The following is a 24,296-nucleotide window of genomic DNA, read 5'->3' as shown; positions in this document are numbered from 1 at the left end:
TCTTCTCCCAGATTCAGCTGTTTTTCTCCAGCTCTCAGTTCAGCCACCAGTTACACTTTTTCTGAGATTCTCCCCTTCCCCAAGACTGGCACGTTGTTGCATTCAAATGTTCGCTGGATTGATTAATTAACAGTCTCTCCAACCTCCCATTTCTTTGCTGTCCCCCAAATTAGACACACTAACCTTTAAAAGATGAGTGCCTCTTATCCTTATAACAAAGAAGAGAAAATGATGTTTGCTCCATCTTTGTCCCTATTCCCTAATTCCTGAAACTTTACTTGTTAGCCAAATACCCAGTAACCCCTCTCAGTTAGAAACTTCTTTTAAGTTTTTTTTTTTTTAATTTTTAAGTAATCTCTACATCCAACATGGGGCTCAAACTCACAATCCCGAGAGCAAGAATCACACGCTCCACAGACTGAGCCAGGCAGGCTCCCCAGAAACTTTCTTCTTCTTGATCCTGGATTTGGGGCTAAGCTGCTGAGATTCATTGCCAACCCAGCTCATACCAGGACTGGTGTCAGTGTTAAGACGGGCAATGATCACCTGGATAAAGAAGTTACTTTTTTTCTTCACTCCAAAGATTTTTTTTTCCCTGTGCTTTGGACTGCTCCAAACCAAGTTTAGAGACTCCTGTCTCACGCCTCCCTAGCACCTGGACTATACCATTAAGGTAGATGAGTTTACAACAATGGCTGCAACTGTACTTACCAGTCTATGTGCTCTTCTTAGGATATGATTCTGATTCTTCTCCCAGGTAGAGTCTATGTTCCCTCCCCCTAGAATCTGTGATTATGGTGGAAGTTATGTCATGTGCCTTCTGGGGCTGGGTCACAAAGGCGAGAAAGCTTCTGCTGGGGTCTCCTGGGTGTGGCTTACTCTTGGAAGTCATACTACGAAACAGCCCAGAGTGCTCCCATGGAGAGGCCAGGGAGAGTGTTCTAGTGGACAGCCCCAAGTGAGGTCACCAGGTGGACAGTCATTTCTAGATGTGTAAGTGAAGACACTATCAGATGATTCCAGGCTCTCCTGTTGGAGTCATCCGGACTTTGACAAGCCATTCCCACTGTGGCCTGTGCAAATTCCTAATCCTCACAATCCATGAACATAATAAAATGACTGTTTTATGCTACTAAGTCTTAGAAGCATTTATAATATAGCAATAGTTACTAGAACAATGATTCATCTAAAAGAACTTATTGTGTTCCCAGTATGTGTTAAATGTACATGTTTAGTCCCTACCCAGGACTACTGGTCTTTTCCTATGGCGATCTGAAAGATTCTTTTCCTGGTCTTCAGAGGATTCTCAGCTGCCTCTTCCACTTCTCCTATAAGTCTATTTTGCTTCCGTCCTCAGAAACTCTTTCCCTTGGCCCAGTTCTCTCCGTATTATATGTTTTTGTCTGAAACACAATAGCTGTGTGGTTCTCAAGGCTGGTCCACCCTTCAGTGACGCTCGGATTCTTCACCTATTATTCTAAGTCAATTCTAAGTCGATGTCTAAGCCAAAGCTTCCTGGTTGCCACTTGGTTCAGATGAGGAACCTCCCAAGAGTTTATTTGTCCAGCACGTTGCCTCAGCAGAGGATCGCATCTCACTGCCCTTTCTGGCTAAATTTGGGGCATAATTACCACCATATTAGAGAATGACTTTGGATGTGGGGTCATTAGGACACATACACCAACTATCACATTGCCCAGTACACTGTAGGATTCAATGTATAAGAATGTTTTGATCTCTTCCTCTCTCGTTCAAAAGGTCTTAAATTCCCACAGGATGTCCCAGCATATTCTTGTTTCTAATCTGAGAAATATTCGAAGGTCAAAGTCCATTTTCAAAGCCAAAATGATTGTCATGCTCTGTGATTAGTATTCAATCGGAATTTTTTTTAACCTGACAAAATGTTTATCAACATTTTAAATATTGTGTTTTCAGAATCATGACAATTTCATAAATAAAATTCTTCTTCAGTGTTAATGCAAAATAGAGAGAAATTTTCATATGGTTCATCTTAATTTCTTCAGTTGATTTTAATTTAATGCTATTTCTCCTGTAGAGGCCCAGAGGTTCACAGACCTCTGTGAACATGCTCCCAGAGCCCTGAAGGAAATATTGTTGTTGTGTTGCTGTAAAATAGACCATGTCTGTTTAAATATAATTTTTAAACAATGGTTTCAAATCTGTGTTCACTGGCTCTTGACGGGGCCAAGTCAGGGGAGTTGTTGAATCTATATAGGTCCATCGTATTTGTAGACTGAATAAATGATATCAAGCACACAGCTTTTCTATTATTCCTCAAATGTATGTAGATACTATTATAATTATTAAAGTGCTACTGAAAAGTCATTCATATTTGTTTTAGCAAAATTTATTTTTTCAAGCAATGGCTAATGGAAGTATGATAACTATGATAGAGGAATACAGAAAATACTTTCCGTGTGAAAAGGGTCCTTCTGCTCAAGAAAGGTCAAGTGTCATTTATACTCATCTCCTCGTTCTGTGGTTGAAGATGATGGATTCAGGCGACCACCCTAGGGAACCAAGGGAGATGTCAGATTACAGCTTCTAATATGAAGATTCCTTAACCATACATTATATTTGTAATTGTCACCAAGGGAAAACAAGAGTTATTTCATAACATAGGCCACATTATAATGCAGGGATCCAGCCGGGGTGTAAGTGCGCACATGCGCGTGTGTTTCATAAAGGGCAATGGCTGTGTTTTTGTACAGATCTCTGACATAACAAGACATACTGTGATGGCAGAATGGCTGGCAAATTAGTCCGTAAACACCCCACCCCAACCCTGAATTGATTAAGATACTCTTCATTTCAAAAAAAAAAAGGATTACTGTTCAAATAAGCCCTTGTTTCAGATAGTTTTTATTTTCCCACACTTACATGACAAAGAATAATTTAGCTAATCTCTTTCTATGGTATTTCTGGCTTATTTCTTAAACAGAAGGATTCCTGTTTTGAGAAAATTCATAAATGTCCACTTTTCTTTCAAAAACCTGGGTGACCTCTAATATGATTTCAATTTTATGGGGGATGGGGGGAGGAGTGGCCAATGGGAATCACGTAAAAGTTATTGGTTCACTGCCATTATAATGAAAACCATGTGTATGGGGAAATTTACAGCCATAAATCTCTCAATGCACATAACTTCTAATTAAAACCTCATAACAATCTTTTCCAAATAATGAACACAATTTTGAGATCAAGTTTAATTTCATTATTTCAGAAATGGACATGAGAACTGTGTGTCTGGGAATGTGTTGCTCCGGGATGGTGACGAGGACACCAAGAGAGAACATCATAGCCACCATATCTCAAAAAAATGCAGAAGGAGGGAGGCTGTTGGCCTTAAAAAACAGCATTTATTGCACAGAATTAACATCCAGTGGGTTTCAGATATATGATTTGGTTAGGGAGCACCGAATTTCAATAACTAGTCTCTCCAGGAAGTGTGTCATCCTCTAGACAGAATTCATACTATATTGCATAGAAATTATCCGAGCTATGCCTAGAACACAGCTCACGGTACACACTGTTTTGTGAGTCCAGGGGATGGAGTGTGTGCACTGTTGAACCCTGACAGCTACTCTGCTTCTTGGCAACTCCTTCTGGCCAATCCAAATAGTGTTAACAAATTCCAGAGAAGACAAGTGTCTTTCCAGAGGAAGACAGATTGCATAAAGGGCATACAATAAAGTCTCAAAGATTCCAGTTTAAGCCAAATTTCAAAAACATTCCATGAACAATGAAGAAAATATTTCCTTTCAGTTAGAATCATAAAGAGAGAACAGTAATTTGGCCCTTAAGAGAGTATGTTAACTGCCTTCTTTATTGACGATTGTTTCTTATCTCAGTTGGACAATATTGATAATGGTAATAAACATGTTTAATCTATTAGTTTAAAAGGAGCACTTATTCTGCCCTAAGGAGCCCTCTTTGAACTCCTTTTCCTTCTCCTGAAAGTCATGGTTAATCAACAAGCATAAATCACTATTAAAATACAGTAAATCTAATGGGTGTATAACTTGCCTCTTAACATCAAGTTAGTTCATCAGCTGTGAATATACTCTAATGATAGTTGATAGAAATAACAAACGGTACTTTTATTGAAGCCAAACAACATTTAAGCACAGGTAATACAGGTGATAAACTTCCAGCACCCGCTCAGCGAGACCATAAATACAACCTCCTCAATGCCAATGCAAATAGAGTTTTATTGAATGCACCTGATTTTAAGCCCCTTCCAGTATTCCCTTTTAATAGCTTCATAAGGACCAGTTACAGTCTAGCCAGCTCGTGTACATGTGCTTAAAATTCGGAAGCTACATCAGACAAGTTTATCAACGTATAGAAACTCATCAGAAGCAGCCTAACATGGATTTAATGTTTGGGGGGGGGGGGACCTATTTTTTAAATTAACCTGGCCCTTTGTTGTAAATTATTTTCACAATCTGCTTAGAACATCTAAGGCCCGGCCTATCAAAGGGCTCCCAAGACCCTTAATTCAGGCCGGGCCTTTTTGTGAAAGAGCTCAAGCTGCTGGCTGCAACAAGGACTCTGGGGTTATGACTACAGGAGGGTACCTAAGAGTGATCATTCTTCGCAGACATCTGCAGCCATTGAGAGGCGACCTGCTCTGAGGGCCGGGAAGCAGGCCATTATGGTCTGGCCCTCTGTGTCCTCTCTCAGCTGCGAGCACACACAAGTGCCAGGTGCAAAAGCCTCGCTCAAGAGGAGACTATAGACCAGGGTAATGGTCACAGCGATTACGAACTGATAATTATTCCCTCCCTGTTTCCTTGTTTCAACCAACCGGTTGCTCCACTGATTATTTTCTCTTTATTGCTGAAAATGGTATCCTATGGCTTGGGGCTGATTATATCTTTCTTTCTGGCAAGACTTTTATTTCAAAATTATGTAGCACGTCGTCTGTTAGATTGGACCGATTAGTCACAAATCTTAAGAAATCACCCTATTGAATATTTCACAGTGGAAAGTTGGAGGATTAATGCAAAATATTATACCCTTTTTTTTTTCCAACTATAGCTCCATATGTGGTCCACCTGATTTCTTTTTTTTCTTTTTTTTCTTTTTTTTCTTTTTTTTTTAGTCTGTACTGGTTGAGCATGCTCTCAATTTATCTTTAGAGGGCTTCCCACATTTCACTGAAATAGACTGAAGAAGCTATACGAGAATGCACTCTGCTTGCATTCACAAATGTGGCACAAATTTTATCCGATACGATAAAATAAGCCTTTTTATGGTCGTGTACTCTATGGCCAAACACTAATTAAAAACAGGATGGAGCTTTTACTTCCCCCATTAGAGATATGAGAGCCAAAGTGTTTCAGGAGAACAATGGTTTTCAGTCCTGGGCAACATAGTTGTTAAAGGCTATTGGAACACAAGTTTCAAATGAATATTGTACAAGTAACAGGGGTCTCCATGATGCTACCTTCAGTGATTATCTGCCCAAACTGAGTGCTGGGAAAGAAAGAAATTTGGAATTCGATGTTTAAAAATTAAATAATTGAAACAATTGTAAAATGGGCACAGTGCTCTCACACAAGTGAATATATTCTTTCATCCAGAATCTCAAAACTTACCAGTTTGCCAAGTTTTCATTAGTATAAGAACATTTCAAGTCCTATAGATAATTGCAACCAACATCAGTGACATCTTAAAAAGAGATTTAACATTTCTGGAAATTTTGAAGCCATGAGAGGAAAAATAGTTTTCCATCTTTTTGTTCTTTTCCTCAAAGGCGGAAGAAAAAAAGAGAGAGAAAGAAACCTAGTTTGGGAATATTAAGATCATGAAAGAGTGAAGCATGTTTTCAAGATCTAAAAAAACTCTGCTACCTTCTGAATATTACCTATATCACGTAGAAATGGGTTTGTTCACCAAATTATTATATGTATATTAAATTTTAAAATAAACCTTATCAGGCAGTGTAAAAGTTACTACTTGAATTCTCTTTTTTAAAAAAACAAATAGAAGCTCGTGTTGTCGAACTTCATGGAATCCCACACTTCTTAATCTTTTCTAGAATATGAGAAGCAAACCAAGACTGTAAAGAAAATTTTTAAATGTACTCTACTGTGTCAAATGGATTCAGAAAGCATTTTTTTTTTTCAAGGAAATGGATTTGAGAAGAAAAGAGAAATACAAACTTCATTGACTATTACTTTTGCTCTATGAAATATTATCTAGTACTCTCCCTTGGAATTGTATATTCCATATGACATCAGTTTCTTTGTCTCTTACGGTGTGGAAATGTTTCCATATGTCAGAAGTTGGTCTCACCATTTCGCTGAGGGAAATAAATAAAACAAGCAGAATTTTGTGGCCAACTTGAACATAAACACGAAGTCACAAACATCAGGTACAGATCCAGCACTCCCGGTCGCTCAGAGCTAGCTGTCCCGTTCTTCAATCCCCCGGGCTCCGTCTTGGCTAAGACTGGCTAGTAAATTTTCCATACAACACCAGATTGTTAGGGATTCCACTAGGATTTATATGTGAGTTGTAAAAACACCTATTATTGAGCCTAATATATATATAGAGAGAGAGAGAAAGAGCGCGCTTAATATATATATTGAGCCTAATATATATAATATATATGCAATATAGATATAAGTATATATATTGCAAGTGTCTAATTCATATAATGTATCTACTGTAATTCAGATATTTGGGTGTTTTCACACACCTATTAATCTAAGGTAGAGAGTGATTAAAAAATTTACCAAAGACATGTTTTCTTTCTAGTTTTCTAGTTTTTCAAATTAAAAACATAGTACATTTTGGAAATATGATGTAGGTCACCAGGCCAGGAGTAGCAAGTTCCTGTTTTTTTAATATTTGCTCATATTCTTCTGCCCTGGTCATTTTCAGCAAACAAAGCAATATGGTTTTTAAATTCTGATTTCTACAAGAAGATATATGATTGCCCTATTTCTGGGTGTAGATCCAAGATCACAGCGTCTACAAGTGCACTGAATTCTCGCAGCTTCTTCCCACAAAGCAATGTGGGTGTCACCGTGAGGCAGAAATGCTTTGGCTCTGACACTCTAGGCCTCTGCTCTGGTGTTGACATTCATTGCATATAATATTTAATAATCTAAAACCATTGGTCATTTTATGAAAGTGGCTTCCTAATGTAAGCCTTTTGGACAATTCCCCCCCGCCTCACTTTTTTACCCCCTTATTATCTCATGATGAACCGATCTGGAGATAATAACATCGAATTCACTTCGTGGAGAGTTGTTTAAAACAGCGCAAAAAGTCATCCCAGCGGATCCGAGGACCTGGCATGACATTCTGTTACTGGACAAACTGCAACACACCATGCCAACTGAATCTTATACTCAACAAATTTGGCTCCTTTTGCTACCCACAGCTCTACTACCTCATAATTGGACAATTACTCTTAACTTCTTTTTGAAAGTAGTATATGACATCTGGCCCATCATGAGGCATGATTTTTGCTTCTTGCTATTGTCAGGGGATGCCAGAGGTGGGGGATGATAAACATCTTAAGGTATGGAAAAGTTTCAGAGGGAAGCTCGATTTTCACTTGTTTGTTGTGAACGCACTCACTGGTTAAGAATGCTAATAATATGGAAAGAATTCCCAGAACTTTTTGGGAAAATTCCACATATATAGGAGTTAAAAAGATTCAGTTATAGGAGTCCAGTACAGTCCAAAAACAAACATTGTGGCTGTGGATTTGAGTTAGCTAGTCTTTAAAGCGACAGTGTGAAGCGGTAAGTCTTTAACCTCTCTTAACCTCTTTGCTATGTGTGACTTGTAATTTTCTCAGTCATGAGGATGTCACTAGTGTACTTTCACGTTAAATTTTCAAACCTGGGGGCTCCTGGGTGGCTCAGTCAGTAAACGTCTGCCTTCGGCTCAAGTCATGATCCCAGGATCCTGGGATCGGGTCCCACGTCGGGCTCCCAGCTCAACGGGGAGTCTGCTTCTCCTTCTACCTCTGCCTTCTGCTCTGCCTACTTGTGCTCTCTCTATCTCTGTCAAATAAATAAATAAAATCTTTAAAAAAAAAAATTTTTTTTCAAACCTGGATGCATAATTTTCAAACCTATACTACCTTCACTCCACCCTAGAACTACCCATATAACACCTCACTTATGAAAAACAATTATTTTTGTTCCTTTTTTATGTTAACTTGAGGTCCTAGGTTCTTACGTTTTCTCTGGAAATTCAATGAGTTCTTCAGATGCCCCAGATTTTCACCTTCCTGACAAAAAAGATGCGTCGATGAAGTAGCGATTTTATAAAAATTTCAGTTTTACCCTGTAGTTTTTATTGATCACAATTAGAATAAACTTACAACTTGAGATTTGGGTGTTGCGGACACCAGACCCCACCACTACATCACTGTCTGGCCAGCACTCCACTTCTAGAACTGCTCCTTCCCCAACTCCAACAGTGTGGGCCCAAGAAAGAGCAGTGGTGATTTTATCGGCCTCGGTCACCCACCCCTCAAACACAGGGCCACCGTTGATTGGTCCAGAAGTGGGCACCTGACTCAAAAGGACCAGTCAGATTCCTTCCCTGAGCCTTTTGAACTGAATCCAGTGTAGGGAATTGGCCTTTCTCGAGTGGAAACAACACAATGAAAACTCAGCAGATTTTAGTGATCATGTTCCCTGCCCCACAGGGGGGTGGGGGGGTGGATGAAATTAGCAGCAACAGTCATGTCCCCAGATCCAGATGTTCCTACAACCCAGTCACATCTTTACTCTTGTGATTTAGCTCTTCATCCCTTCCCTTCAGTTAATGCCTCTGCCCATCACGGCTACTACAAAGATGGCTTTCTATCACAACTAAAACAAGTCTAATTAATTCCTAAATCCTAAGGAATATACATTTTGAAAATAAGAAAGCTATGATTAAAATGGAAACCGAGGGGCACCTCGGTGGCTCAGTCGTTAAGCGTCTGCCTTCAGCTCGGGTCATGATCCCAGGGTCCTGGGATCGAGCCCCGCATCGGGCTCCCTTGCTCTGCGGGAAGCCTGCTTCTCTCTCTCTCCCTCTGCCCTCCCCCTGCTTGTGCTCTTGCTCTCTCTCTCTGTCAAATAAATAAATAAAATCTTTTTTTAAAATAAATAAATAAATAAATAAATAAAAATAAAATGGAAACTGAAACTTCTTGACATTGGTGTTTATTTTCATTTACTCCTAGACACAGTAATAAAGGAAAAAGCTGTGACCAAATCTCAGAATCTCCAAGGTGTCCAGCCCATTTTGCCCTTGCCTCCAAAATCTTGTATCACCTATAGTGAAAATCAATAAGGCAGCAATTATCTGGTATTTTCTATTTTCTCAGCACTGGCAGGGATATAAGAGAAAAACAAAATAGGCCCCATTTGATTACATCTGCCTTATATTACTCACTTAGTAAGGAGTTACTGCCTTCGTAATTTGGCCAGAGTCACATGGGTAGTAAATTTAAAATTAAGCCAAGATTTAAATACAGGAATTATTTCAGAATCTAGTTTTTGTGTTTTTTTAACTACCAACTATGAGTTATTCTTATATATTTCCCCTCCACCTCAATATTTTATTTTGACAAATACCCAACCTAAAGAAAAACTGAAAGAATAGGACAATGAAAAATCCATATGCCCTTTACCTAGATTCACCAATTGTGGTACATTTGCTCATTCTCATGGTAATTAAGTAGGTACATGGATAGATAGATGCTAAGCCATTTGTAAGTAACTTCCAGCTATCATGACACTTCACCCCTAAATACTTCAGTGTGTATCTCTGAAGAATCTAGGCTGGACAGATTTCCTCCACCTGTTTCACCTTTCTTAGCATTAACATTTTTGAAAGGTCCAGGACAGTTGTCTTGTAAAGTGTCCTACAGTCTGGATTTGTCTGATCATTTCCTCATGGTTAGACTCAGATTAAACATTTTTGGCAAGGATAGAGCATCCCATCAGGAGGCATATAAATCCATCTGCTTGATAGTGATGCTGCTAAATTTGATCACTTAGTTAATATAGTTTCTCTCAGCTCTCCCACTTAAAGGTTCACTTATTTCTTTGTAATTGTTAAGTAATTTTGCCATCAATTGCTAATCCTTGCCCTGATCAATTATTATGCTGAGGATTATAAAAATAATAATTTTCTAATTACATTCCACATTTTATTAGGATATTTCTGTAGAGAAGAGCTTTTTGTCATTGACTCCTCACCTGTTTTTTAACATCGCAATAAAATCGTGGCTTAATTTTTATTGACTGTGTTATGTCCCTTACTACTATTACTCATTTTGATGCTTGAATTATTCCAAATGTGGCCAGTGGAAGCCCCCAGAAAGCTAGTTTCTGTGTCCTTCTGACATGTTCCCATTACTCTTTGAGCATTTTCTTTCTTTTTTAGCATAAAATGTCCTAGGCTCACCTTGTACTTCCCTATTCCACACCTGAAGTCAGCCATTTTTCCTTGGAGCCTTGGTCCTTCTACTAGGGAATGGTATTAGAGACTGAGATATGGATGCTAGAGATGCACATTGCTTCTAGAGTGTTGTTGCTTTAGGCTCTTTCAATGGACTGAGCTGCGAGCTGAATTTTTAAAAATGACTTAATCCTTATGCTTCCAATTCAAATCTCATACCATGAATTTTTGCTCTTGTCTTGGCATATTTGTATATCCTCCAGAACACTAATTCCCAGTGATATCCACATTATTTACACATTTGCCCTATTCTGCAATACATATAAAATCAGTTAACTTCAATGCCACCAACAAATCTACCAAGTTCAAGTTTTCCTTGCAGTTTTCACCTTAGTATGCACTACTAACAGTACAGAACAAGAAGACTGATATCCTGGATGGTCACAGGCTCGTTTTGAGATGTAATTGGGTTCATGTGTCTGTCACGGTCCTTTCACATCATGACCCCCTCATTCCTGAATTCTGAACTATCATCTATCTTTATTTTAGCTCAATTATGTTTCTAAGTAGCTTTTATGGGGTGATGTATATTTTCTGAGATCTTGCCATACCTCTGAATTCTTTCTGCCGTCTTTATGCATGAGTGGAAATTTGTATCTCCTTGTCCATTTATTAAGTTTATTCCAAATATGTTATAAATTTGATGCTATTACTGGAATTTTATTTAAAAGTGGAATTTTATCCTGTTGTTTTTCTGATTATAGTAATACATATCAGTGTCTTTGTTTTGAACAAGACCACATTATTAAAATCCTCTTGTAGTTCAAATGGTTTTAATTGATTTTTTTGTGGCTTTTCTGAAAGATAAATATATTATTTGAAAATACAGAAGCTCTTCTACTTAACTAGTATAGGTAAGTGAATCAAAAAGTTGTTCACTGGCCGCAATATTTGTTAGTACAAATTGACAGCATATGAACAATTGTTAACAACATCCAACATGATAAGAAGAGTTGATGTACTTTTGCTCAGGTGCATTAAAATCAGTTAACATATATAGCACTAAGTTTATTTTTTTTAATTAATTTATTTATTTTGAGAGAGAAAGAGAGAGAACATGAGCAGGAGGTGCAGAGGGAGAGGGAACCTCAAGCAGACTCCCCACTGAGTGCGAAGCCCAACACGGGGCTCCATGCAGGACTCGATCCCATGACCCTGAGATCACGACCTGAGCCAAAACCAAGAGTCAGAGGCTTAACCAAATGCACCACTCAGGCATCCCTAAGTAAATGTTATACCTGCAGAAACAAAATCAAATGCAAGTGTTGGTAATAAACCTTGAAAGGAACATAAGATAAAATTAGACTAAGTGAATTATTTAGTAGCAATTGCTAATGTCGTTAATAAATTAAACACTGATAAACTACCAGAGTTAGGGAGGATACCAAAATAAAAGCAAGCTCAGGAATAAGTATATTCTTAATTTTGGTTATTAAAGAAATCTAGGTTAAAGTCTCCTTAACTTGCTGATCATTGCCAAATACTAATGTAATGTGTGTTTTGTTATCTTGTTTGAGAATATTCAACTCTGCTATTGAAAACAAGCAAAATAAATGAGATGCATGAAGCCCACAAGAAGGGTTAAGCATAATCATTAAGCAAGTAGTTTATGAGATATAAAGGAAACTCACAGGATGTATTAATTGTACATAACGAGTAAGCAGGAAGCTTGAGAGAAATAGGCAGCACACACAAGATTTATGCTAGTAACCTCTAAGACATGTTAAAGATACACAAAATAAATGGAACATGTGACAGAAAAAAACAAGAATGATACTTATAGATAGAAAGGGATGGAAATAATACAGTGTAGATCATGTCACCTCCATGTTGACAGCTGTGTCATCTATAAATTGGCCTCCCATTGGCAATACCCATCATGGTCTCTTTCTGGCCCTAGGTGTACTTGGCTCAAGAAATCCAGGTAGACCCAGTCACAGCAAGGGTCAGACATACTTACCCTGCTTCTCTGGGATACAGCAAGTGAGTGTGCTGACCCTGGTTAAGTTCCATCTTCTAGGCTTCTTCAGAACCACCTCATTAGCTGGGAGGATTCAGAGGTCCAAAAGGGTCATGAATCAGGCAGGGTGGCTCTTCCACCCCGCCTGAACCCTGTCCTAAGTATGTTAACCTCTCCCTTCTCTTTCCCCTTGCTTTTTGCTGTGTGTTTTTAAATGATTTAAGAAACCACACAATTTGTGGCATTTTATTTTGATCTGTGAGCTTCTCTGTTCCGTGTCTGCTTGGATCATTTGTCCAGCTAATATATTTGGAAGTTTTGTTGCACAAGGGTTATTTTCCATGTGACAGCAAAATTAAGGACAAATATATTAATTCCTACAATTGTTTTTTTTTAATATTTTATTTATTTGTCAGAGAGAGAGAGCACAAGTAGGGGGAGCAGCAGGCAGAGGGAGAAGCAGGCTCCCTGCTTAGCAGGGACCCCAACACGGGACTCGATCCCAGGACCCTGAGCCAAAGGCAGACACTTAACCGACTGAGCCACCCAGGCGTCCCAATTCCTACAATAGTTTGAAATCACTTAAAAGGCAAAATCTCCACTAAGTTGTATTTTAAAAATCGAATCATTCCCTTTATAAGATAAACAAATTACCATAGAAAATCAAAAGTAAGTGCTCAGCCAAACATAAATCAAGCAAATATCCACCAAATATCCACGTTTGTAACATGGGTGTACTAACAAGTAGACTTGAAGAGTTCCCCAATTCTCAAAGTCTGCATCGTGTGTCCCAAAACTGAGGAGAAAGGAGTGGAGTTGCACTGACTGTGTCGGGGATCACACGTAATCTGCGACCTGTCTTAGCCAGGCAGTGGCCTGTAGCGTGCAACTCTTCCCACTGGAAGGAATGCCTGTCTTCAAAATGCCATCTCTTTTGCACTGATCCAACTGAGTGTCAAAAGAACTTGAGAAATATAAGAATTGATTAATATCAGAAAGCTTAATAACATTATAAATCATCTGTCAAAATAAATAGGTAAATAGGGGCACCTGGGTGGTGCAGTCGGTTGAGCGACGGACTCTTGATTTCAGCTCAGGTTGTGATCTCAGGGTCCTGAGATTGAGCCCCCAAGTCAGGCTCCACGGTCGGCCAGAGTCTGCTTGAGATTCTTTCTCCCTCTCCCTCTGTCCCTCCCACTGCCCCATAAATAAATCCTTAAAAATAGATAAACAAACTAGATGAAAAGTTTAATAGAAACAACAAAAAGTTACTTGATAAAAGTATAGCACATATACCTGATTTTAAAAAAAATCTTTAAAAATGTAAGATCAAAACTTCTGCAAGGTATATTGCCTAGAACTCTTCTTATCGCTCCAGAATTAGTGATGATCATAGTCTCAGTTGAAAATAAACAACATCAAGTACCCACATTCGAATGAGCACCGCCATAGTTGGGTCCAGACAAGCCCACCACCACCACCTTTACTAGGTGGAGAAATCAAACACACAACCCTACCTTGCCCTCCCCCCACTACATGGTCTAGGGAAAGAACTGGGACACAGAGAAGGGTCATGTGGGTCATCAGACTTACAGAGTTGCAGGGTTCATGAAATGAGATTGTCTTTCCCCAGAGGGGGGCGGGGCACTGAGAGGAACCCTGGTACAGACTGGAGAGCCTCTAAAAAGGGAGGCTGGTATCTGCCGCCGCCTGGATGCTCTGTAAGCCACAGAACCTGACCTTTGGTCCGCTTCTCACCTTGACATTTTTGGAAACAAGAGGTTTGCTGGACAACTCACTGCTATGGGGCAAGAAAAAATTGTGTAGGGTGTCTAGGAAGAATACCGTCTGACCTCCTGCCTCCTTTGTGCTTTGGGTCTTTGTGCTCTCAGAAGTTGAGCGCCATGGCTCCATAAGGGGAGCACAGGTGGAGAGATGTGGCATGTCAGCAGAGGTCTCTAGCAACAGAGAGACCCTGACTTAGCCATCGTGAGGCCTGGGAATTCTCCCAACCACTAACATAGTACCCTGCTCAGAGCAAGTGCTCTATTACTTTTTTTTTTTTAATTTTATTATGTTCTGTTAATCACCATACAGTCCATCATTAGTTTTTGATGTAGTGTTCCATGATTCATTGTTCGCGTATAACACCCAGTGCTCCATGCAGTACGTGCCCTCCCATCACCAGGCTAACCCATCCTCCCACCCCCCTCCCCTCTAGAACCCTCAGTTTGTTTCTCAGAGTCCACAGTCTCCATGGTTCATCTCTCCCTCCGATTCCCCCCCTTCATTTTTCCCTTCCTACTATCTTCTTTTTTTTAACATAAATTGTATTATTTGTTTCAGAGGTGCAGGTCTGTGATTCAACAGTCCTACACAATTCACAGTGCTCACCATAGCACATACCCTCCCCAATGTCTATCACCCAGCCACCCCATCCCTCCCAACCCCCACCACTCCAGCAACCTTCAGTGTGTTTCCCGAGATTAAGAATTCCTCATATCAGTGAGATCATATGATACATGTCTTTCTCTGATTGACTTATTTCGCTTAGCATAATACCCTCTAGTTCCACTATTATTTCTTAAATAATAAATAAATGATGAAACTATCAAATCACTTTTTGGTATGTTTTTATGGGACTTGTATTTCAAGATGCATTTTAATTTGTGTTGATTTCATATTTCTCCTCCTTCTTTATAACCTTCTCGAGACCAAAGACCAGGTTCTAACCTGTTACTGTATCCCTGATACGCACCTTTTTTTTTTTTTTTTTAAGATTTTATTTCTTTATTTGACAGAGACACAGTGAGAGAGGGAACACAAGCAGGGGGAGTGGGAGAGGGAGAAGCAGGCTTCCTGCCGAGCAGGGAGCCCCATGCGGGCTCAATCCCAGGACCCTGGGATCATGACCCGAGCCAAAGGCAGACGCTTAACGACCGAGCCACCCAGGCACCCCCCTGATACACATCTTAAGTTAGTGCTTTGGACAGAGATATTAAAGAAGTGTTTCTGAATGAGTAAATAGCTGAATAAATAAATGTCTCAAATAGCCAACACACTGGCCTGAATCAACTTCTACCAATCACTGGTCCCACATTCCAAGCTCAGAACTTGATACTGCAATTACTGCTTGTGGCTTTATCTGATAATCTTAGTATAAAAGACTGCTATTTCCAAGTGGCAATAATGTTCACCTAAAAACTCCCTTGGTCCCGTATCTCCATTAAGATACTGTCCTATTTCTCACTATCCTTGTCCTGCAATTTCTTTTTTCTTCTTTTTTTTCCCCCCTTTTAAACATTTATTTATTTATTTGAGAGAAAGAAAGAGAGAGAGTGAGAGCATGAGCTGGGGGAGGGCCAGAGGGAGAGGCTTTCAAGCAGACTCCGCCCTGATCGCAGAGCCCAAGTAGGGGCTCGATCTCATGACCCTGAGATCATGACCTGAGCCAAAGGCAAGAGTTGGATGCTTAACCAACGGCACGACCCAGGAGCCCCTTGTATCTTTGATTTCTTAAAAAAGAGCTGTCTGTGCTTGGATGGAGTGGTGGTATTTACTGTGAGAGGAAAAAAAAAAACACAAAAATAAGTGGAATGGGAGGGTAGGGGGCAGAGATCAGATCATACACTCATTTTGAGCTATGTTGGGTTTGAGATAGCTGTGAGACATCCAGGTGGCCATGCCAAGTGCACTGTTGTGTGGTCAGCTTATTCTCCACTCCTTCACTTACTCTTCTCGCTACCAATCCCCATTTCCACCTGCACTTTTACCTAATAGACATCAAATACATGTTTGCTGAATCAGATAAATCCATTCAACATTTGTCTTATTACCCCCTCTTCTGATAGCTCATGATTTTCTTCCTTTTGTTATTTTCTCCTTTCTTTCCTTCTTGTCTTTCCCCTTTCCTCCTGCTACAACGTATATTTATTTGAGCACCTATTATATGCCAGAGACCATGCTGAGCCTCAAGAATATAGTTTTTAGCATAAAAAGGTAATTTCTCTCTCGGAATTTACAATTATAGCACGTATATAAAATAAGCCCAAGAATAAAATTAGTAATGAACAATGCTGGTATGTTCTGTGGAGCAAAAGCCCATGGCATATTGTATTGAGCGTGGCCTGGGTGGGGTTGGGGGGAAGGAAAGTTCCGTAAAGGCGGGGTCTGAGAGCTGGAGGAATATTGATATGAACTCGGGTCATAAGGGCAAGAGCCCGGAGGAGCCTGGGCAGAGGACCAGTGTTTGGAAGGGCAGCACACGGAGTTCAAGGTACTGAAAGGTGGGTGGGTGGGTGGCTGAGAACAGAGGGTAAGGGAAGGGTCCTGCAAAATGAGCTGTGCATGCGGTCCATTTTATTTAATTTTTTGGCTTTTTCTTCTCCTTTTTCTCTTTTGGTTTTTCTTTTTCTTGTGTATTCTTTTGCCTTTGTTATTTGATTTTATTTTTATTTTTAAACAGCCTAGATATTGGGTAACCAAGATAAGATCAGTGCATTTAATTGCCGTCCCGATATCTAGATGTATACTCTAAATGCAAGATTTGAAAAACGTTAGAACTTGGAAACGAGTTCAACGGGATTTATATTCTTAAAAGCTGAAATGACATTTAAAATATTTAAATTCTACCTTAAAAAGGAAGAATTTAAGAGTACCCAGTACATATTGAGTGAGGATGCATGATGCATTCGTGCAGGGAAATGTTAAAACCTGCTTGTGTCTGTCTCTCTTTTTTGATTTACTGCCCACCTGTATACAGTTGGTTAGTTACCATGGAGCTTTTGATGATTATGCAGGTTTTAATTGTTTTGGTTCAGAGCATATACTGTTCAATATATACCCATAATAGACTACTGAATAAAAATAAGAGCTGTAAAGAACACATGTTCAAAAATAGAACATTAATGAAAACCATAAAAATTCTGTACAATCACCCCAATATACAATTCAATAGACCTGTGCAATGCATTCATCTAATCAAATTTTTTACACCAAATTACCTCTCGTACTTTAGAACTAGAATTAAAAAGAGCAAATATGGTGATTAGTATATCTAAATTGATTTTACATTTATTACAAATAAAAATGATAAATATGCACAATATATAATTTGTGGATAAGTCCTTGCAAATACCAGACTCATATATATTAATCTTTTTAAAACTTTTGAAAGTGTTTTAGGGGCACGTGGGTGGCTCTGCCGGTTAAGCATCTGCCTTGGGCTCCGGTCATGATCCCGGGGTCCTGGGATGGAGCCCCGTATCGCATCGGCTTCCCTGCTCAGCGGGGAGTCTGCTTCTCCCTCTGCTTCCGCCCCTTCCCCTGCTTGTTTTCGCTCTCTCTCTCTTTCTCTCTCTCTTTCAAATAAATAGATAAAATCTTTTTTTAAGTGTTTTAAATGTATAAAAAATGATAATTTGAAAAAAAATTTTTTTAGAAATTTCTATAAGTTTTTTAATGTATGAAAATAAATCAATTGATAATTAAAGTTTACAACAGAAATTTCAAAAATGTCTTAAGGAGTTTTTGTCAATTTTGGATGCTAGAATATGTCAATTATATTTCAGTCTACTTTTTAGTATGTGTTAAATCACTAAATTTAAATTTTTGTCATATTATGTTGTTGATACATCATTTTCCTTCTTACTTAAATTAAACAGCATAGGTCACTTGATAAGTGGAGAAATTTTGAAATTCATCTCTAAATATTGTTAAATATTATATTAAATGAACTTCATAAATATAATTGTATTAGTATTATGACAATTTTTTATCTAAAGTCATTTCTTTATAAATCACTTCCTAAAAATTCTAAAATGATTATAAAAATCATAAGGGAGGTTTATGAGATTATATATTACAGTAAAAGAAAATCATCAATCAAAAAAGTTGGGGAACCCACTACATCAAAAAAATAAATAAATTTTAAAAAAAGTTGGGGAACCATTCTAATGTATTGTAATTATTTTCCAAAGGTTCAAATACACACAGTAGATATATCATTGAAGAAAAAAGCACACCTGCTGGACACATAACATTATCCTTTTGTTTTCTTAGCACAATTTGTTTTACCTTGTATAATATTTTACAGTTAAAGTTTTAATATATGCATGCATATACACCCGGACAATCGGTGAAAATGACACTTACAAGTCTTCCCAATTAACTGAATAGTCCCCTGAGTAAATGAGAATAACCTCTTAGATTTTTTTAAGGGAAGAAGCTTCCAAGAGATCTTAAAAAACCTAAAACAATAACCATCGAATGAATTTATGCTCCAAGTATTCAAGGCAGCATTTAGAACTTCATGTATTTCAAAATGTGTATAATTTTAATTAAGTCCTAAATCACTTTAGATGAAAGTATGCAAAGAAAACTATTTTCCAATTACAAAATCACAGGGATTTAGCTTGGCTCCCTGAGGTCCGTACAAATCACTTAATCCCTTTTCCTCAGTTTCTGATTGGGAGTTAGATCCCCACCATATAGACACAGGATGACCAAATACTCTAACATCTATAACGAGCTTTGAAGTTTGGTAATACGGATGTACTGGTTGGGGAGCAGCACTATTGTTTTCATTGTGTTTCATTACTTTCCTGACCCAGGGTCTCTGTTGATGTGAGCCCACAACAAAGGATTCATGGTGCGTGTGCCTCAAACTGCCACATTAGCCTCTGCTCATGTTTACACACAAAACATCCACTTACTGGTAAATTAGTATGAAGTATTATTATTTGATATTTTTCAAATTTTCCATTTTTTACCTTCAGAGTCACCAAAATTATTTCATGAATACTATTTGGTCAGAGATGCTCTTAATGTACACACTCTACACTGGATAAAAATACCTATTTCACAGATATAATTTGGACGTAAAAAGAAAGTGTGTTTTATAGACTGCCAGATGAGTAAGTCATCAAAAAAGGCTGATACTTAAAATATGTGTATACGATGAGATCGAATATTGCCAAATCAATGTGACTTTCTGAAATCCCAGTAAAAATGAGAGCAGAAAGACTATTTCATTGACATCCATTAAAAGTACCTTAATAAAATAAGACATATTTTTCTTTTCCTTTTTTTATCAATTTCCATTTCAGAATGATACGAAGGTTTATGTTCCAAACTGGAGCCAAGAACCATCTACTATTACTCTTGAGGTTTTAAAGAATTTTGCCAGACTTTCCATAGAACTCATGAAGTTGGCATAAATAAGTAAACAAATAGTAAATTTCATAAAATGAGTTTGTCACACAAGTCCTCATTTAAAATATTAATCTATTTTTTTTTAAAGATTTTCTTATTTGACAGAGAGAGACACAGCGAGAGAGGGAACACAAGCAGGGGCAGTGGGAGAGGCAGAAGCAGACTCCCCGCCGAGCAGGGAGCCCAGGGACTCGATCCCAGGACCCTGAGCTGAAGGCAGACGCTTAATGACTGAGCCACCCAGGCACCCAAAGTATTAATCTATTTAAACTAATACTACTTTATCCTTCCTACATTACATTTATTCTGAAAATTTTAAACTAACAATAATTAAAATTGTTTTTAGTTAGAATATGATACATATTTATGAGATACAACAATACATTAATATGAATGATATAGAATACATTCTATATAGAGAAAAAAATGAGTCTAGTCACACGAGGGTAATCTTATTAAGAAACTACACATGTATTCAAATGGTATAGTTTGAAATAGTTTTGTAGCTTTTGTTTTGTGCATATTAGGTATTCATTATTTGTTAAAGGCCTAAAACATGAATGAATTAATGAACATATGAAAGAATTGCCATCAGAGAGAATATAATTTTTTGATATAAAAAATGATAATAAATGTTGATTCTTCAAGAGTAGTTTCAGAAAAGACAAGACCATTAGACACATACTCTGGTGAGTCCTAAGGATTTGGTGAACAATGGAGAAAGTGTGATTGTTTGCTGAGCACCTACTATGTGCCTGCCACATAGTAAAACTGCTGCTTTCCAACACCCTTTTTCTGCCTATATCTCCCAATTTTGTTCTTTTACCTTTTTTTTGCCCTACTGATGAAAACAAAATCAAGGCAATCCCTCTCCCAGATTCCAGGGCAGATCTTCATGAATCTAAGATAGTTCATACCCACGGAATTACTCTAGTAACTAGTAGTGGGTGAAGGGTAGCCTGGTTAGACTAACAAAAATGATTTTTTGTTTTTTTCTTCCTCTCTCTGAATGTAAAAGAAAAGGAGGCCTGTTTTTGCCTGTGCTCCCAGCAGCTCTGAAGTCATGAGGAAAACCAGCCTGAGGTCGAAGGAATAAGCACAGCTAAAAAGTGTGCTCAAGAGAATAGTAAGAAGAGCATAGGTGAAATCCTGACATACCGTGACTGGTGTCCACCTAATCTCTGGAATTCTTGATGTGAAGGATAATACCTTCCCTATTTGTAAGCTAGTTTGAATAGGGGTTTCTCTTATCTCAAGCAAAAAGCATCCTAACTAAAAGAATAATAATACTACTAATAACAGTAATATTTGTGAAAGAAATCAACGATGTTAGTCATTATATTTGAGATCTTCAAGTTCATTACCATTCCTGTGTCCATTACCATTCACAGTTGATAATAAATATAATTTACCATCAATTTGTTAAACACAGTATATGCAGTATGCTTTCTAATGACTAAGTTAACATTTATAAAATGAGAATAACTGTCTTAGGGCAAAACACAAAGCATAGAGACTTACCAAAATTAGCAAGTGGTGAGAACAAAATGCAAAATGCTCCCTATAAATATTATGCTCTCTGTGCCTCAAATACAGACCCAGAACTATTTGGCAGTCTGGGTAGACCTAAGCATTCAGACATTTAGCAAAACCGACAAAAACTATGGCTTGAAAGGTTAAAGGTTGTGAGGACCATTGTTCTTCAATTTCCTTCAATTGTGGCAATCTGAAACACACCATTGGTCAGGCCTTTGGGCAATAAATGCCTCCAAAGGAAGCTATGGAAAAACAAAACAAAACACAAAGAAACAGCAACACAAATTTTATACCTGAGCTAAAGGCACACTTTCATTGTGAGCTAGGATTCATATTCCAATTCAATGAAAGTACAACTTTGCAAATACTCATTGTCTACTAACAAGCATGGACTTGAAATTGATTTCAAAATGAAAAAAAAAAAACATAGGAGTAACAGAAAATGTCTAGTTACACAGTTGTCCACAGAACGTACCTAAAAAAGATATATGAACTATTCACATTTTGCTTCCATGAACTGAATTGGTATACAGAAAATGTCTAGTTACACAGTTGTCCATAGAACGTACCTAAAAAAGATATATGAACTATTCACATTTTGCTTCCATGAACTGAATTGCTTAATTTATCTTTTTCAGCTTTATGAGAGAACAACTTGTTCCTTAAGGAAAATTTTAAAAGATTAAAGCTGAACGTAAAAAAAAGACCTTTCTTCCAAATCTCCACTCACTTCCATTCTATTCCTGTCATTCTATCCCATCTTGATGCCCTGGAAACTGTAATTACCAAGTAAACTAGCTCACATTCACCCCATATAATGTAGAAAGGAAAATGAGAGAGAAACACACACACACTCTCTCTCTCTCTCTCTCTCTTTCACACACACACACACACACACTCACACACAAATATACCAAACCAAGAAAGAAAATGTGACACTGTACCTTCATTTCATCAGCGCTGCTGGAGTAGTGGTATCATGCAAGATTCCCACTGTACCTTCATTTCTTCAAGTAGTCCTGAGGACATAACAGATATTTTATAATTTTATAAATCTCTTTCTCCACTACTCATCCCATGTTCTTTTTCTGTGAAAGATATGTTAAGTGATTCATCAGTGTGTCTTATTCGCTTGCTGTCTTATTCACCAAGATAATGTAGAAGACAAGCAGTGATTTTAAAGTCAGAAGTTCAGCAAGCAGGGAAAACAAGTGCATATAAAATGTAAGTATTTATTCCAGTGAATACAGTGCCACCAAACAGAAGTATCCAATATAATCTTTCTTCTGCCAGAATATGGTGCTCAGCTAGGGGGGCTCAGCTTTGATTATTTGCAACTGTCAGGTTGTACATTCATTAAATGGCAGTAGCCCAATTAGCCTTCACGAGGAGGAACTCAGATTCTTAAGTCTAGAGACTTAGGATAGGCTAGATCCCTGCTACCACTCCACCTTGTGCAGGAGCCCTGAGGTAGATGGAAAAGAGGTTAGCACCCACAGAGCAGGCCATTTTGTGCACCAGATTATTGAAAATGTCTTCTATAGGGAACCCTTATGAGGAATATTCATTCGGGACACAAATATCCAACTATTCAAACTTTCTTTTCACCAGTCTTCCAGTTGTGTTCCCCCCAAGTCCCAGGCCATCTGATCAAATCATTAATCACTACCCAAGAATCAGTGAGTTTCAAACCAAAAGCAAAATCTCTTTCCAGATAAGTGGAGAAGCAGAAGAAACTCTCAGTGTTTTTTACTTGGAGAATTTTGCTTCCCCAATATCCCTCAGAGCCAGGATGGGTACTCTAATATATAATACATGGTATATGGGATAAGATATGTGATACGTGGTATGTAATATCATATAATATAAATAATAATGTCACCACAGTCTGGTCCTCGCTAGTGTCAGCACACCATGCCCTACTCGTCAGCTGGCCTTAGGGAACGCCCCATGAGGAATGAGTATAGGCTGAAAGATGGTAAAGGAGGGGGTGCCCGGGCACTGTGAGTCACCTGTTCTTAGCATCTGTGTCCTCAGGACCGGCACTAGCCCTCTGATGATGGGATGCTACCATGCAGACCCAGGTAACAGCAAGTTCACAATGTATTTTCTACCCAAATCAAAAGACTTCGTGGACTTTTCTGTCACTTTTAACCAGATGATTCATACAAGTACCTAAAAAGGACTGGACTTTGGATAGCTCACATAGCTTTGCCGATTATGTGGTCAGAACTTAGTATTCTACTAAAATTAATAGTTTTTCACGTAATAAGATAATCTAAAGTTTAGTCTACTAGTTGTAATTGCCTTTGTTTAATTATAACATTCACCATCAAATACATTATCTTTTTAAGATAGTTCTCAGATCTAGATTTTTTTATTGTTGATCTAAACAGATTATTTTCTGTCATATGCTATGCCTTCATTTAAATTTATGTAGAAAGAAAGAAAGAGAGAGAGAAAGGGAGAAAAGGAAAGGGAAGGAAGGAAGGAAGGAAGGAAGGAAGGAAGGAAGGAAGGAAGGAAGGAAGGAAGTTAGTTTATGTTTTTCTATTCCAGCCATTGCGTTCTCCTCTTTACCATTTTTTATTCTGATCAGATGCTACTGAGCATCTGCCAAGAGTTGTTTTTTGTGTTAAGTATTCTCATCGATATTGATTTGATTTTGGCAATTCAGCTACTTAACCAGCACTGTCAGATTGTGTGAAATAGCACTTTATTTTTATACAGAGTACTTCACATGCATGATCTCTGCAGCTTAAACAATAGAAATTAATTATCTCCCAATTTGAAGGCTGGAAGTCTGAGATCAGGATTCGAGCACGGTCAGTTCCTAGTAAGATTCTCTTCCAGGTTGCAGATAGCTGCCTTCTCACAGTGTCCTCACATAGTGGAGAGGAAGAAAGAGAGCTCAGAATTCTCTGGTGTCTTTCTTCTAAGGGCACTAATCCTATCAGATCAGAGCCCCGCCTTTATGGCCTCGTTTAACCTTAATTATTTCCTTATAAGCCCTATCTCCAAATACAGTCATATTGGGCATTGGGACTTTAACCTATGAATTTTGGGGTGGACACAG

The 24,296-nt window shown here is 38.3% G+C and overlaps 1 long non-coding RNA gene across 2 annotated transcripts in view; it reads right to left on the bottom strand.

Annotated features, from left to right (window-relative positions):
• Window positions 1-2,352: 2,352 nt before the first annotated feature.
• LOC118546595 (uncharacterized) overlaps window positions 2,353-24,296 on the bottom strand; it is a 34,152-nt gene continuing 12,208 nt past the window's right edge. For both annotated transcript variants that reach the window (XR_013447513.1, XR_004922673.2), the window contains 2 exons: window positions 22,165-22,239; window positions 2,353-2,531 (listed from right to left, as the gene is read on the bottom strand). This is a non-coding gene — a long non-coding RNA (uncharacterized LOC118546595). The remainder of the gene's footprint in view (window positions 2,532-22,164; window positions 22,240-24,296) is intronic.

Source organism: Halichoerus grypus, chromosome 5, assembly GCF_964656455.1.
Source record: "Halichoerus grypus chromosome 5, mHalGry1.hap1.1, whole genome shotgun sequence".
Lineage (NCBI taxonomy): Eukaryota > Metazoa > Chordata > Mammalia > Carnivora > Phocidae > Halichoerus > Halichoerus grypus.
Note: the sequence above shows the minus strand (reverse complement) of the source record. Positions and strands in the feature narration are given on the sequence as shown.